Source organism: Heptranchias perlo, chromosome 6, assembly GCF_035084215.1.
Source record: "Heptranchias perlo isolate sHepPer1 chromosome 6, sHepPer1.hap1, whole genome shotgun sequence".
Lineage (NCBI taxonomy): Eukaryota > Metazoa > Chordata > Chondrichthyes > Hexanchiformes > Hexanchidae > Heptranchias > Heptranchias perlo.
Genome location: NC_090330.1, coordinates 80,313,256 through 80,327,663, shown reverse-complemented (window position 1 = coordinate 80,327,663; position 14,408 = coordinate 80,313,256).

Here is a 14,408-nt window from a genome sequence, read left to right as displayed (position 1 = left end):
TTCAAAAACAAGAACTTTTCGTGGTTTTGTTGGTTTTAAGCAAATGAACATATTTCAGCGAGCAAGAAGTTTTTTCTCCAATCGCGTCAGATTTTGTCTTAAAATACAAGAACTTTTCGTGGTTCTGATCAATTTTTGTTGGTTTTCATCTCATGAACTTGTTTCAGTCAGCTAGATCTTTCTTCTTTAATGCAAAAAGATTTTATCTTCAAATACAAGAACTTTTCGTGGTTTTGTTGATTTTCAGCAAATGAACATATTTCAGCGAGCTCAAAGTTTTTTCTTTAATAGAGGAAGATTTTATCTTAAAATACAAGAACTTTTCGTGGTTCTTGTCAATTTTTGTTGGTTTTCATCTAATGAACTTATTTCAGTCAGCTAGATCTTTCTTCTTCAAAGCAAAAAGATTTTATCTTCAAATACAAGAACTTTTCGTGGTTTTGTTGGTTTTCAGCAAATGAACATATTTCAGCGAGCTAGAAGTTTTTTCTTCAATCGCGTCAGATTTTATCTTAAAATACAAGAACTTTTCGTGGTTCTTGTCAATTTTTGTTGGTTTTCATCTAATGAACTTGTTTCAGTCAGCTAGATCTTTCTTCTTTAATGCAAAAAGATTTTATCTTCAAATACAAGAACTTTTCGTGGTTTTGTTGATTTTCAGCAAATGAACATATTTCAGCGAGCTCAAAGTTTTTTCTTTGATAGCAGAAGATTTTATCTTAAAATACAAGAACTTTTCGTGGTTCTTGTCAATTTTTGTTGGTTTTCATCTGATGAACTTATTTCAGTCAGCTAGATCTTTCTTCTTCAAAGCAAAAAGATTTTATCTTCAAATACAAGAACTTTTCGTGGTTTTGTTGGTTTTCAGCAAATGAACATATTTCAGCGAGCTAGAAGTTTTTTCTTCAATAGCGTCAGATTTTATCTTAAAATACAAGAACCTTTCGTGGTTCTTGTCAATTTTTGTTGGTTTTCATCCAATGAACTTATTTCAGTCAGCTGGATCTTTCTTCTTCAAAGCAAAAAGATTTTATCTTAAAATACAAGAACTTTTCGTGGTTCTTGTCAATTTTTGTTGGTTTTCATCTAATGAACTTGTTTCAGTCAGCTAGATCTTTCTTCTTTAATGCAAAAAGATTTTATCTTCAAAAACAAGAACTTTTCGTGGTTTTGTTGGTTTTAAGCAAATGAACATATTTCAGCGAGCAAGAAGTTTTTTCTCCAATCGCGTCAGATTTTGTCTTAAAATACAAGAACTTTTCGTGGTTCTGATCAATTTTTGTTGGTTTTCATCTCATGAACTTGTTTCAGTCAGCTAGATCTTTCTTCTTTAATGCAAAAAGATTTTATCTTCAAATACAAGAACTTTTCGTGGTTTTGTTGATTTTCAGCAAATGAACATATTTCAGCGAGCTCAAAGTTTTTTCTTTAATAGAGGAAGATTTTATCTTAAAATACAAGAACTTTTCGTGGTTCTTGTCAATTTTTGTTGGTTTTCATCTAATGAACTTATTTCAGTCAGCTAGATCTTTCTTCTTCAAAGCAAAAAGATTTTATCTTCAAATACAAGAACTTTTCGTGGTTTTGTTGGTTTTCAGCAAATGAACATATTTCAGCGAGCTTGAAGTTTTTTCTTCAATAGCGTCAGATTTTATCTTAAAATACAAGAACTTTTCGTGGTTCTTGTCAATTTTTGTTGGTTTTCATCTAATGAACTTGTTTCAGTCAGCTAGATCTTTCTTCTTTAATGCAAAAAGATTTTATCTTCAAATACAAGAACTTTTCGTGGTTTTGTTGATTTTCAGCAAATGAACATATTTCAGCGAGGAAGAAGTTTTTTCTTTAATAGCGTCAGATTTTATCTTAAAATACAAGAACTTTTCGTGGTTCTTGTCAATTTTTGTTGGTTTTCATCTAATGAACTTGTTTCAGTCAGCTAGATCTTTCTTCTTTAATGCAAAAAGATTTTATCTTCAAATACAAGAACTTTTCGTGGTTTTGTTGATTTTCAGCAAATTAACATATTTCAGCGAGCTCAAAGTTTTTTCTTTAATAGCAGAAGATTTTATCTTAAAATACAAGAACTTTTCGTGGTTCTTGTCAATTTTTGTTGGTTTTCATCTGATGAACTTATTTCAGTCAGCGAGATCTTTCTTCTTCAAAGCAAAAAGATTTTATCTTCAAATACAAGAACTTTTCGTGGTTTTGTTGGTTTTCAGCAAATGAACATATTTCAGCGAGCTGGAAGTTTTTTTTTCGATCGCGTCAGATTTTATCTTAAAATACAAGAACTTTTCGTGGTTCTGATCAATTTTTGTTGGTTTTCATCTAATGAACTTGTTTCAGTCAGCTAGATCTTTCTTCTTTAATGCAAAAGATTTTATCTTCAAATACAAGAACTTTTCGTGGTTTTGTTGATTTTCAGCAAATGAACATATTTCAGCGAGCTCAAAGTTTTTTCTTTAATAGCGGAAGATTTTATCTTAAAATACAAGAACTTTTCGTGGTTCTTGTCAATTTTTGTTGGTTTTCATCTAATGAACTTGTTTCAGTCAGCTAGATCTTTCTTCTTTAATGCAAAAAGATTTTATCTTCAAATACAAGAACTTTTCGTGGTTTTGTTGATTTTCAGCAAATGAACATATTTCAGCGAGCTCAAAGTTTTTTCTTTGATAGCAGAAGATTTTATCTTAAAATACAAGAACTTTTCGTGGTTCTTGTCAATTTTTGTTGGTTTTCATCTGATGAACTTATTTCAGTCAGCTAGATCTTTCTTCTTCAAAGCAAAAAGATTTTATCTTCAAATACAAGAACTTTTCGTGGTTTTGTTGGTTTTCAGCAAATGAACATATTTCAGCGAGCTAGAAGTTTTTTCTTCAATAGCGTCAGATTTTATCTTAAAATACAAGAACCTTTCGTGGTTCTTGTCAATTTTTGTTGGTTTTCATCTAATGAACTTATTTCAGTCAGCTGGATCTTTCTTCTTCAAAGCAAAAAGATTTTATCTTCAAATTCAAGAACTTTTCGTGGTTTTGTTAATTTTCAGCAAATGAACATATTTCAGCGAGCTTGAAGTTTTTTCTTCAATAGCGTCAGATTTTATCTTAAAATACAAGAACTTTTCGTGGTTCTTGTCAATTTTTGTTGGTTTTGATCTGATGAACTTCTTTCAGTCAGCTAGATCTTTCTTCTTTAATGCAAAAAGATTTTATCTTCAAATACAAGAACTTTTCGTGTTTTTGTTAATTTTCAGCAAATGAACATATTTCAGTGAGCGAGAAGTTTTTTCTTCAATAGCGTCAGATTTTATCTTAAAATACAAGAACTTTTCGTGGTTCTTGTCAATTTTTGTTGGTTTTCATCTAATGAACTTGTTTCAGTCAGCTAGATCTTTCTTCTTTAATGCAAAAAGATTTTATCTTCAAATACAAGAACTTTTCGTGGTTTTGTTGATTTTCAGCAAATGAACATATTTCAGCGAGGAAGAAGTTTTTTCTTTAATAGCGTCAGATTTTATCTTAAAATACAAGAACTTTTCGTGGTTCTTGTCAATTTTTGTTGGTTTTCATCTAATGAACTTGTTTCAGTCAGCTAGATCTTTCTTCTTTAATGCAAAAAGATTTTATCTTCAAATACAAGAACTTTTCGTGGTTTTGTTGATTTTCAGCAAATTAACATATTTCAGCGAGCTCAAAGTTTTTTCTTTAATAGCAGAAGATTTTATCTTAAAATACAAGAACTTTTCGTGGTTCTTGTCAATTTTTGTTGGTTTTCATCTGATGAACTTATTTCAGTCAGCTAGATCTTTCTTCTTCAAAGCAAAAAGATTTTATCTTCAAATACAAGAACTTTTCGTGGTTTTGTTGGTTTTCAGCAAATGAACATATTTCAGCGAGCTAGAAGTTTTTTCTTCAATAGCGTCAGATTTTATCTTAAAATACAAGAACCTTTCGTGGTTCTTGTCAATTTTTGTTGGTTTTCATCCAATGAACTTATTTCAGTCAGCTGGATCTTTCTTCTTCAAAGCAAAAAGATTTTATCTTAAAATACAAGAACTTTTCGTGGTTCTTGTCAATTTTTGTTGGTTTTCATCTAATGAACTTGTTTCAGTCAGCTAGATCTTTCTTCTTTAATGCAAAAAGATTTTATCTTCAAAAACAAGAACTTTTCGTGGTTTTGTTGGTTTTAAGCAAATGAACATATTTCAGCGAGCAAGAAGTTTTTTCTCCAATCGCGTCAGATTTTGTCTTAAAATACAAGAACTTTTCGTGGTTCTGATCAATTTTTGTTGGTTTTCATCTCATGAACTTGTTTCAGTCAGCTAGATCTTTCTTCTTTAATGCAAAAAGATTTTATCTTCAAATACAAGAACTTTTCGTGGTTTTGTTGATTTTCAGCAAATGAACATATTTCAGCGAGCTCAAAGTTTTTTCTTTAATAGAGGAAGATTTTATCTTAAAATACAAGAACTTTTCGTGGTTCTTGTCAATTTTTGTTGGTTTTCATCTAATGAACTTATTTCAGTCAGCTAGATCTTTCTTCTTCAAAGCAAAAAGATTTTATCTTCAAATACAAGAACTTTTCGTGGTTTTGTTGGTTTTCAGCAAATGAACATATTTCAGCGAGCTAGAAGTTTTTTCTTCAATCGCGTCAGATTTTATCTTAAAATACAAGAACCTTTCGTGGTTCTTGTCAATTTTTGTTGGTTTTCATCGAATGAACTTATTTCAGTCAGCTGGATCTTTCTTCTTCAAAGCAAAAAGATTTTATCTTCAAATTCAAGAACTTTTCGTGGTTTTGTTGGTTTTCAGCAAATGAACATATTTCAGCGAGCTTGAAGTTTTTTCTTCAATAGCGTCAGATTTTATCTTAAAATACAAGAACTTTTCGTGGTTCTTGTCAATTTTTGTTGGTTTTCATCTAATGAACTTGTTTCAGTCAGCTAGATCTTTCTTCTTTAATGCAAAAAGATTTTATCTTCAAATACAAGAACTTTTCGTGGTTTTGTTGATTTTCAGCAAATGAACATATTTCAGCGAGGAAGAAGTTTTTTCTTTAATAGCGTCAGATTTTATCTTAAAATACAAGAACTTTTCGTGGTTCTTGTCAATTTTTGTTGGTTTTCATCTAATGAACTTGTTTCAGTCAGCTAGATCTTTCTTCTTTAATGCAAAAAGATTTTATCTTCAAATACAAGAACTTTTCGTGGTTTTGTTGATTTTCAGCAAATTAACATATTTCAGCGAGCTCAAAGTTTTTTCTTTAATAGCAGAAGATTTTATCTTAAAATACAAGAACTTTTCGTGGTTCTTGTCAATTTTTGTTGGTTTTCATCTGATGAACTTATTTCAGTCAGCGAGATCTTTCTTCTTCAAAGCAAAAAGATTTTATCTTCAAATACAAGAACTTTTCGTGGTTTTGTTGGTTTTCAGCAAATGAACATATTTCAGCGAGCTGGAAGTTTTTTTTTCGATCGCGTCAGATTTTATCTTAAAATACAAGAACTTTTCGTGGTTCTGATCAATTTTTGTTGGTTTTCATCTAATGAACTTGTTTCAGTCAGCTAGATCTTTCTTCTTTAATGCAAAAGATTTTATCTTCAAATACAAGAACTTTTCGTGGTTTTGTTGATTTTCAGCAAATGAACATATTTCAGCGAGCTCAAAGTTTTTTCTTTAATAGCGGAAGATTTTATCTTAAAATACAAGAACTTTTCGTGGTTCTTGTCAATTTTTGTTGGTTTTCATCTAATGAACTTGTTTCAGTCAGCTAGATCTTTCTTCTTTAATGCAAAAAGATTTTATCTTCAAATACAAGAACTTTTCGTGGTTTTGTTGATTTTCAGCAAATGAACATATTTCAGCGAGCTCAAAGTTTTTTCTTTGACAGCAGAAGATTTTATCTTAAAATACAAGAACTTTTCGTGGTTCTTGTCAATTTTTGTTGGTTTTCATCTGATGAACTTATTTCAGTCAGCTAGATCTTTCTTCTTCAAAGCAAAAAGATTTTATCTTCAAATACAAGAACTTTTCGTGGTTTTGTTGGTTTTCAGCAAATGAACATATTTCAGCGAGCTAGAAGTTTTTTCTTCAATAGCGTCAGATTTTATCTTAAAATACAAGAACCTTTCGTGGTTCTTGTCAATTTTTGTTGGTTTTCATCTAATGAACTTGTTTCAGTCAGCTAGATCTTTCTTCTTTAATGCAAAAAGATTTTATCTTCAAATACAAGAACTTTTCGTGGTTTTGTTGATTTTCAGCAAATGAACATATTTCAGCGAGGAAGAAGTTTTTTCTTTAATAGCGTCAGATTTTATCTTAAAATACAAGAACTTTTCGTGGTTCTTGTCAATTTTTGTTGGTTTTCATCTAATGAACTTGTTTCAGTCAGCTAGATCTTTCTTCTTTAATGCAAAAAGATTTTATCTTCAAATACAAGAACTTTTCGTGGTTTTGTTGATTTTCAGCAAATTAACATATTTCAGCGAGCTCAAAGTTTTTTCTTTAATAGCAGAAGATTTTATCTTAAAATACAAGAACTTTTCGTGGTTCTTGTCAATTTTTGTTGGTTTTCATCTAATGAACTTATTTCAGTCAGCGAGATCTTTCTTCTTCAAAGCAAAAAGATTTTATCTTCAAATACAAGAACTTTTCGTGGTTTTGTTGGTTTTCAGCAAATGAACATATTTCAGCGAGCTGGAAGTTTTTTCTTCAATCGCGTCAGATTTTATCTTAAAATACAAGAACTTTTCGTGGTTCTGATCAATTTTTGTTGGTTTTCATCTAATGAACTTGTTTCAGTCAGCTCGATCTTTCTTCTTTAATGCAAAAAGATTTTATCTTCAAATACAAGAACTTTTCGTGGTTTTGTTGATTTTCAGCAAATGAACATATTTCAGCGAGCTCAAAGTTTTTTCTTTAATAGCGGAAGATTTTATCTTAAAATACAAGAACTTTTCGTGGTTCTTGTCAATTTTTGTTGGTTTTCATCTAATGAACTTGTTTCAGTCAGCTAGATCTTTCTTCTTTAATGCAAAAAGATTTTATCTTCAAATACAAGAACTTTTCGTGGTTTTGTTGATTTTCAGCAAATGAACATATTTCAGCGAGCTCAAAGTTTTTTCTTTGATAGCAGAAGATTTTATCTTAAAATACAAGAACTTTTCGTGGTTCTTGTCAATTTTTGTTGGTTTTCATCTGATGAACTTATTTCAGTCAGCTAGATCTTTCTTCTTCAAAGCAAAAAGATTTTATCTTCCAATACAAGAACTTTTCGTGGTTTTGTTGGTTTTCAGCAAATGAACATATTTCAGCGAGCTAGAAGTTTTTTCTTCAATAGCGTCAGATTTTATCTTAAAATACAAGAACCTTTCGTGGTTCTTGTCAATTTTTGTTGGTTTTCATCCAATGAACTTATTTCAGTCAGCTGGATCTTTCTTCTTCAAAGCAAAAAGATTTTATCTTAAAATACAAGAACTTTTCGTGGTTCTTGTCAATTTTTGTTGGTTTTCATCTAATGAACTTGTTTCAGTCAGCTAGATCTTTCTTCTTTAATGCAAAAAGATTTTATCTTCAAAAACAAGAACTTTTCGTGGTTTTGTTGGTTTTAAGCAAATGAACATATTTCAGCGAGCAAGAAGTTTTTTCTCCAATCGCGTCAGATTTTGTCTTAAAATACAAGAACTTTTCGTGGTTCTGATCAATTTTTGTTGGTTTTCATCTCATGAACTTGTTTCAGTCAGCTAGATCTTTCTTCTTTAATGCAAAAAGATTTTATCTTCAAATACAAGAACTTTTCGTGGTTTTGTTGATTTTCAGCAAATGAACATATTTCAGCGAGCTCAAAGTTTTTTCTTTAATAGAGGAAGATTTTATCTTAAAATACAAGAACTTTTCGTGGTTCTTGTCAATTTTTGTTGGTTTTCATCTAATGAACTTATTTCAGTCAGCTAGATCTTTCTTCTTCAAAGCAAAAAGATTTTATCTTCAAATACAAGAACTTTTCGTGGTTTTGTTGGTTTTCAGCAAATGAACATATTTCAGCGAGCTAGAAGTTTTTTCTTCAATCGCGTCAGATTTTATCTTAAAATACAAGAACCTTTCGTGGTTCTTGTCAATTTTTGTTGGTTTTCATCGAATGAACTTATTTCAGTCAGCTGGATCTTTCTTCTTCAAAGCAAAAAGATTTTATCTTCAAATTCAAGAACTTTTCGTGGTTTTGTTGGTTTTCAGCAAATGAACATATTTCAGCGAGCTTGAAGTTTTTTCTTCAATAGCGTCACATTTTATCTTAAAATACAAGAACTTTTCGTGGTTCTTGTCAATTTTTGTTGGTTTTCATCTAATGAACTTGTTTCAGTCAGCTAGATCTTTCTTCTTTAATGCAAAAAGATTTTATCTTCAAATACAAGAACTTTTCGTGGTTTTGTTGATTTTCAGCAAATGAACATATTTCAGCGAGGAAGAAGTTTTTTCTTTAATAGCGTCAGATTTTATCTTAAAATACAAGAACTTTTCGTGGTTCTTGTCAATTTTTGTTGGTTTTCATCTAATGAACTTGTTTCAGTCAGCTAGATCTTTCTTCTTTAATGCAAAAAGATTTTATCTTCAAATACAAGAACTTTTCGTGGTTTTGTTGATTTTCAGCAAATTAACATATTTCAGCGAGCTCAAAGTTTTTTCTTTAATAGCAGAAGATTTTATCTTAAAATACAAGAACTTTTCGTGGTTCTTGTCAATTTTTGTTGGTTTTCATCTGATGAACTTATTTCAGTCAGCGAGATCTTTCTTCTTCAAAGCAAAAAGATTTTATCTTCAAATACAAGAACTTTTCGTGGTTTTGTTGGTTTTCAGCAAATGAACATATTTCAGCGAGCTGGAAGTTTTTTTTTCGATCGCGTCAGATTTTATCTTAAAATACAAGAACTTTTCGTGGTTCTGATCAATTTTTGTTGGTTTTCATCTAATGAACTTGTTTCAGTCAGCTAGATCTTTCTTCTTTAATGCAAAAGATTTTATCTTCAAATACAAGAACTTTTCGTGGTTTTGTTGATTTTCAGCAAATGAACATATTTCAGCGAGCTCAAAGTTTTTTCTTTAATAGCGGAAGATTTTATCTTAAAATACAAGAACTTTTCGTGGTTCTTGTCAATTTTTGTTGGTTTTCATCTAATGAACTTGTTTCAGTCAGCTAGATCTTTCTTCTTTAATGCAAAAAGATTTTATCTTCAAATACAAGAACTTTTCGTGGTTTTGTTGATTTTCAGCAAATGAACATATTTCAGCGAGCTCAAAGTTTTTTCTTTGATAGCAGAAGATTTTATCTTAAAATACAAGAACTTTTCGTGGTTCTTGTCAATTTTTGTTGGTTTTCATCTGATGAACTTATTTCAGTCAGCTAGATCTTTCTTCTTCAAAGCAAAAAGATTTTATCTTCAAATACAAGAACTTTTCGTGGTTTTGTTGGTTTTCAGCAAATGAACATATTTCAGCGAGCTAGAAGTTTTTTCTTCAATAGCGTCAGATTTTATCTTAAAATACAAGAACCTTTCGTGGTTCTTGTCAATTTTTGTTGGTTTTCATCTAATGAACTTCTTTCAGTCAGCTAGATCTTTCTTCTTTAATGCAAAAAGATTTTATCTTCAAATACAAGAACTTTTCGTGTTTTTGTTAATTTTCAGCAAATGAACATATTTCAGTGAGCGAGAAGTTTTTTCTTCAATAGCGTCAGATTTTATCTTAAAATACAAGAACTTTTCGTGGTTCTTGTCAATTTTTGTTGGTTTTCATCTAATGAACTTGTTTCAGTCAGCTAGATCTTTCTTCTTTAATGCAAAAAGATTTTATCTTCAAATACAAGAACTTTTCGTGGTTTTGTTGATTTTCAGCAAATGAACATATTTCAGCGAGGAAGAAGTTTTTTCTTTAATAGCGTCAGATTTTATCTTAAAATACAAGAACTTTTCGTGGTTCTTGTCAATTTTTGTTGGTTTTCATCTAATGAACTTGTTTCAGTCAGCTAGATCTTTCTTCTTTAATGCAAAAAGATTTTATCTTCAAATACAAGAACTTTTCGTGGTTTTGTTGATTTTCAGCAAATGAACATATTTCAGCGAGCTCAAAGTTTTTTCTTTAATAGCGGAAGATTTTATCTTAAAATACAAGAACTTTTCGTGGTTTTGTTGGTTTTCAGCAAATGAACATATTTCAGCGACCTAGAAGTTTTTTCTTCAATAGCGTCAGATTTTATCTTAAAATACAAGAACCTTTCGTGGTTCTTGTCAATTTTTGTTGGTTTTTATCTAATGAACTTATTTCAGTCAGCGAGATCTTTCTTCTTCAAAGCAAAAAGATTTTATCTTCAAATACAAGAACTTTTCGTGGTTTTGTTGATTTTCAGCAAATGAACATATTTCAGCGAGCTCAAAGTTTTTTCTTTAACAGCAGAAGATTTTATCTTAAAATACAAGAACTTTTCGTGGTTCTTGTCAATTTTTGTTGGTTTTCATCTAATGAACTTATTTCAGTCAGCCAGATCTTTCTTCTTCAAAGCAAAAAGATTTTATCTTCAAATACAAGAACTTTTCGTGGTTTTGTTGGTTTTCAGCAAATGAACATATTTCAGCGAGCTAGAAGTTTTTTCTTCAATCGCGTCAGATTTTATCTTAAAATACAAGAACTTTTCGTGGTTTTGTTAATTTTCAGCAAATGAACATATTTCAGTGAGCGAGAAGTTTTTTCTTCAATAGCGTCAGATTTTATCTTAAAATACAAGAACTTTGCGTGGTTCTTGCAATTTTTGTTGGTTTTCATCTAATGAACTTATTTCAGTCAGCTCGATCTTTCTTCCTCAAAGCAAAAAGATTTTATCTTCAAATACAAGAACTTTTCGTGGTTTTGTTGATTTTCAGCAAATGAACATATTTCAGCGAGCTCAAAGTTTTTTCTTTAATAGCGGAAGGTTTTATCTTAAAATACAAGAACCTTTCGTGGTTCTTGTCAATTTTTGTTGGTTTTCATCTAATGAACTTATTTCAGTCAGCGAGATCTTTCTTCTTCAAAGCAAAAAGATTTTATCTTCAAATACAAGAACTTTTCGTGGTTTTGTTGGTTTTCAGCAAATGAACATATTTCAGCGAGCTCAAAGTTTTTTCTTTAATAGCGGAAGATTTTATCTTAAAATACAAGAACTTTTCGTGGTTCTTGTCAATTTTTGTTGGTTTTCATCTAATGAACTTATTTCAGTCAGCGAGATCTTTCTTCTTTAATGCAAAAAGATTTTATCTTCAAATACAAGAACTTTTCGTGGTTTTGTTGATTTTCAGCAAATGAACATATTTCAGCGAGCTCAAAGTTTTTTCTTTAATAGCAGAAGATTTTATCTTAAAATACAAGAACTTTTCGTGGTACTTGTCAATTTTTGTTGGTTTTCATCTAATGAACTTATTTCAGTCAGCTAGATCTTTCTTCTTCAAAGCAAAAAGATTTTATCTTCAAATACAAGAACTTTTCGTGGTTTTGTTGGTTTTCAGCAAATGAACATATTTCAGCGAGCTAGAAGTTTTTTCTTCAATCGCGTCAGATTTTATCTTAAAATACCAGAACTTTTCGTGGTTCTTGTCAATTTTTGTTGGTTTTCATCGAATGAACTTGTTTCAGTTAGCTAGATCTTTCTTCTTTAATGCAAAAAGATTTTATCTTCAAATTCAAGAACTTTTCGTGGTTTTGTTGATTTTGAGCAAATGAACATATTTCAGCGAGCTCAAAGTTTTTTCTTTAATAGCGGAAGATTTTATCTTAAAATACAATAACTTTTCGTGGTTCTTGTCAATTTTTGTTGGTTTTGATCTGATGAACTTCTTTCAGTCAGCTCGATCTTTCTACCTCAAAGCAAAAAGATTTTATCTTCAAATACAAGAACTTTTCGTGGTTTTGTTGATTTTCAGCAAATGAACATATTTCAGCGAGCTCAAAGTTTTTTCTTCAATAGCGGAAGATTTTATCTTAAAATACAAGAACTTTTCGTGGTTCTTGTCAATTTTTGTTGGTTTTCATCTAATGAACTTATTTCAGTCAGCTAGATCTTTCTTCTTCAAAGCAAAAAGATTTTATCTTCAAATACAAGAACTTTTCGTGGTTTTGTTGGTTTTCAGCAAATGAACATATTTCAGCGAGCTAGAAGTTTTTTCTTCAATAGCGTCAGATTTTATCTTAAAATACAAGAACTTTTCGTGGTTCTTGTCAATTTTTGTTGGTTTTCATCTCATGAACTTGTTTCAGTCAGCGAGATCTTTCTTCTTTAATGCAAAAAGATTTTATCTTCAAATACAAGAACTTTTCGTGGTTTTGTTGATTTTCAGCAAATGAACATATTTCAGCGAGCTCAAAGTTTTTTCTTTAATAGCGGAAGATTTTATCTTAAAATACAAGAACGTTTCGTGGTTCTTGTCAATTTTTGTTGGTTTTCATCTAATGAACTTATTTCAGTCAGCTAGATCTTTCTTCTTCAAAGCAAAAAGATTTTATCTTCAAATACAATAACTTTTCGTGGTTTTGTTGGTTTTCAGCAAATGAACATATTTCAGCGAGCTAGAAATTTTTTCTTCAATAGCGTCAGATTTTATCTTAAAATACAAGAACCTTTCGTGGTTCTTGTCAATTTTTGTTGGTTTTCATCTAATGAACTTATTTCAGTCAGCGAGATCTTTCTTCTTTAATGCAAAAAGATTTTATCTTCAAATACAAGAACTTTTCGTGGTTTTGTTGATTTTCAGCAAATGAACATATTTCAGCGAGCTCAAAGTTTTTTCTTTAATAGCAGAAGATTTTATCTTAAAATACAAGAACTTTTCGTGGTTCTTGTCAATTTTTGTTGGTTTTCATCTAATGAACTTATTTCAGTCAGCTAGATCTTTCTTCTTCAAAGCAAAAAGATTTTATCTTCAAATACAAGAACTTTTCGTGGTTTTGTTGGTTTTCAGCAAATGAACATATTTCAGCGAGCTAGAAGTTTTTTCTTCAATCGCGTCAGATTTTATCTTAAAATACAAGAACTTTTCGTGGTTCTTGTCAATTTTTGTTGGTTTTCATCTAATGAACTTGTTTCAGTTAGCAAGATCTTTCTTCTTTAATGCAAAAAGATTTTATCTTCAAATACAAGAACTTTTCGTGGTTTTGTTGATTTTCAGCAAATGAACATATTTCAGCGAGCTCAAAGTTTTTTCTTCAATAGCGGAAGATTTTATCTTAAAATACAAGAACTTTTCGTGGTTCTTGTCAATTTTTGTTGGTTTTCATCTAATGAACTTATTTCAGTCAGCTAGATCTTTCTTCTTCAAAGCAAAAAGATTTTATCTTCAAATACAAGAACTTTTCGTGGTTTTGTTGGTTTTCAGCAAATGAACATATTTCAGCGAGCTAGAAGTTTTTTCTTCAATCGCGTCAGATTTTATCTTAAAATACAAGACCTTTTCGTGGTTCTTGTCAATTTTTGTTGGTTTTCATCTAATGAACTTATTTCAGTCAGCTGGATCTTTCTTCTTCAAAGCAAAAAGATTTTATCTTCAAATTCAAGAACTTTTCGTGGTTTTGTTGGTTTTCAGCAAATGAACATATTTCAGCGAGCTTGAAGTTTTTTCTTCAATAGCGTCAGATTTTATCTTTAAATACAAGAACTTTTCGTGGTTCTTGTCAATTTTTGTTGGTTTTGATCTGATGAACTTCTTTCAGTCAGCTCGATCTTTCTACCTCAAAGCAAAAAGATTTTATCTTCAAATACAAGAACTTTTCGTGGTTTTGTTAATTTTCAGCAAATGAACATATTTCAGTGAGCGAGAAGTTTTTTCTTCAATAGCGTCAGATTTTATCTTAAAATACAAGAACTTTTCATGGTTCTTGTCAATTTTTGTTGGTTTTCATCTAATGAACTAGTTTCAGTCAGCTAGATCTTTCTTCTTTAATGCAAAAAGATTTTATCTTCAAATACAAGAACTTTTCGTGGTTTTGTTGATTTTCAGCAAATGAACATATTTCAGCGAGCTCAAAGTTTTTTCTTTAATAGCGGAAGGTTTTATCTTAAAATACAAGAACCTTTCGTGGTTCTTGTCAATTTTTGTTGGTTTTCATCTAATGAACTTATTTCAGTCAGCGAGATCTTTCTTCTTCAAAGCAAAAAGATTTTATCTTCAAATACAAGAACTTTTCGTGGTTTTGTTGGTTTTCAGCAAATGAACATATTTCAGCGAGCTCAAAGTTTTTTCTTTAATAGCGGAAGATTTTATCTTAAAATACAAGAACTTTTCGTGGTTCTTGTCAATTTTTGTTGGTTTTCATCTAATGAACTTATTTCAGTCAGCGAGATCTTTCTTCTTTAATGCAAAAAGATTTTATCTTCAAATACAAGAACTTTTC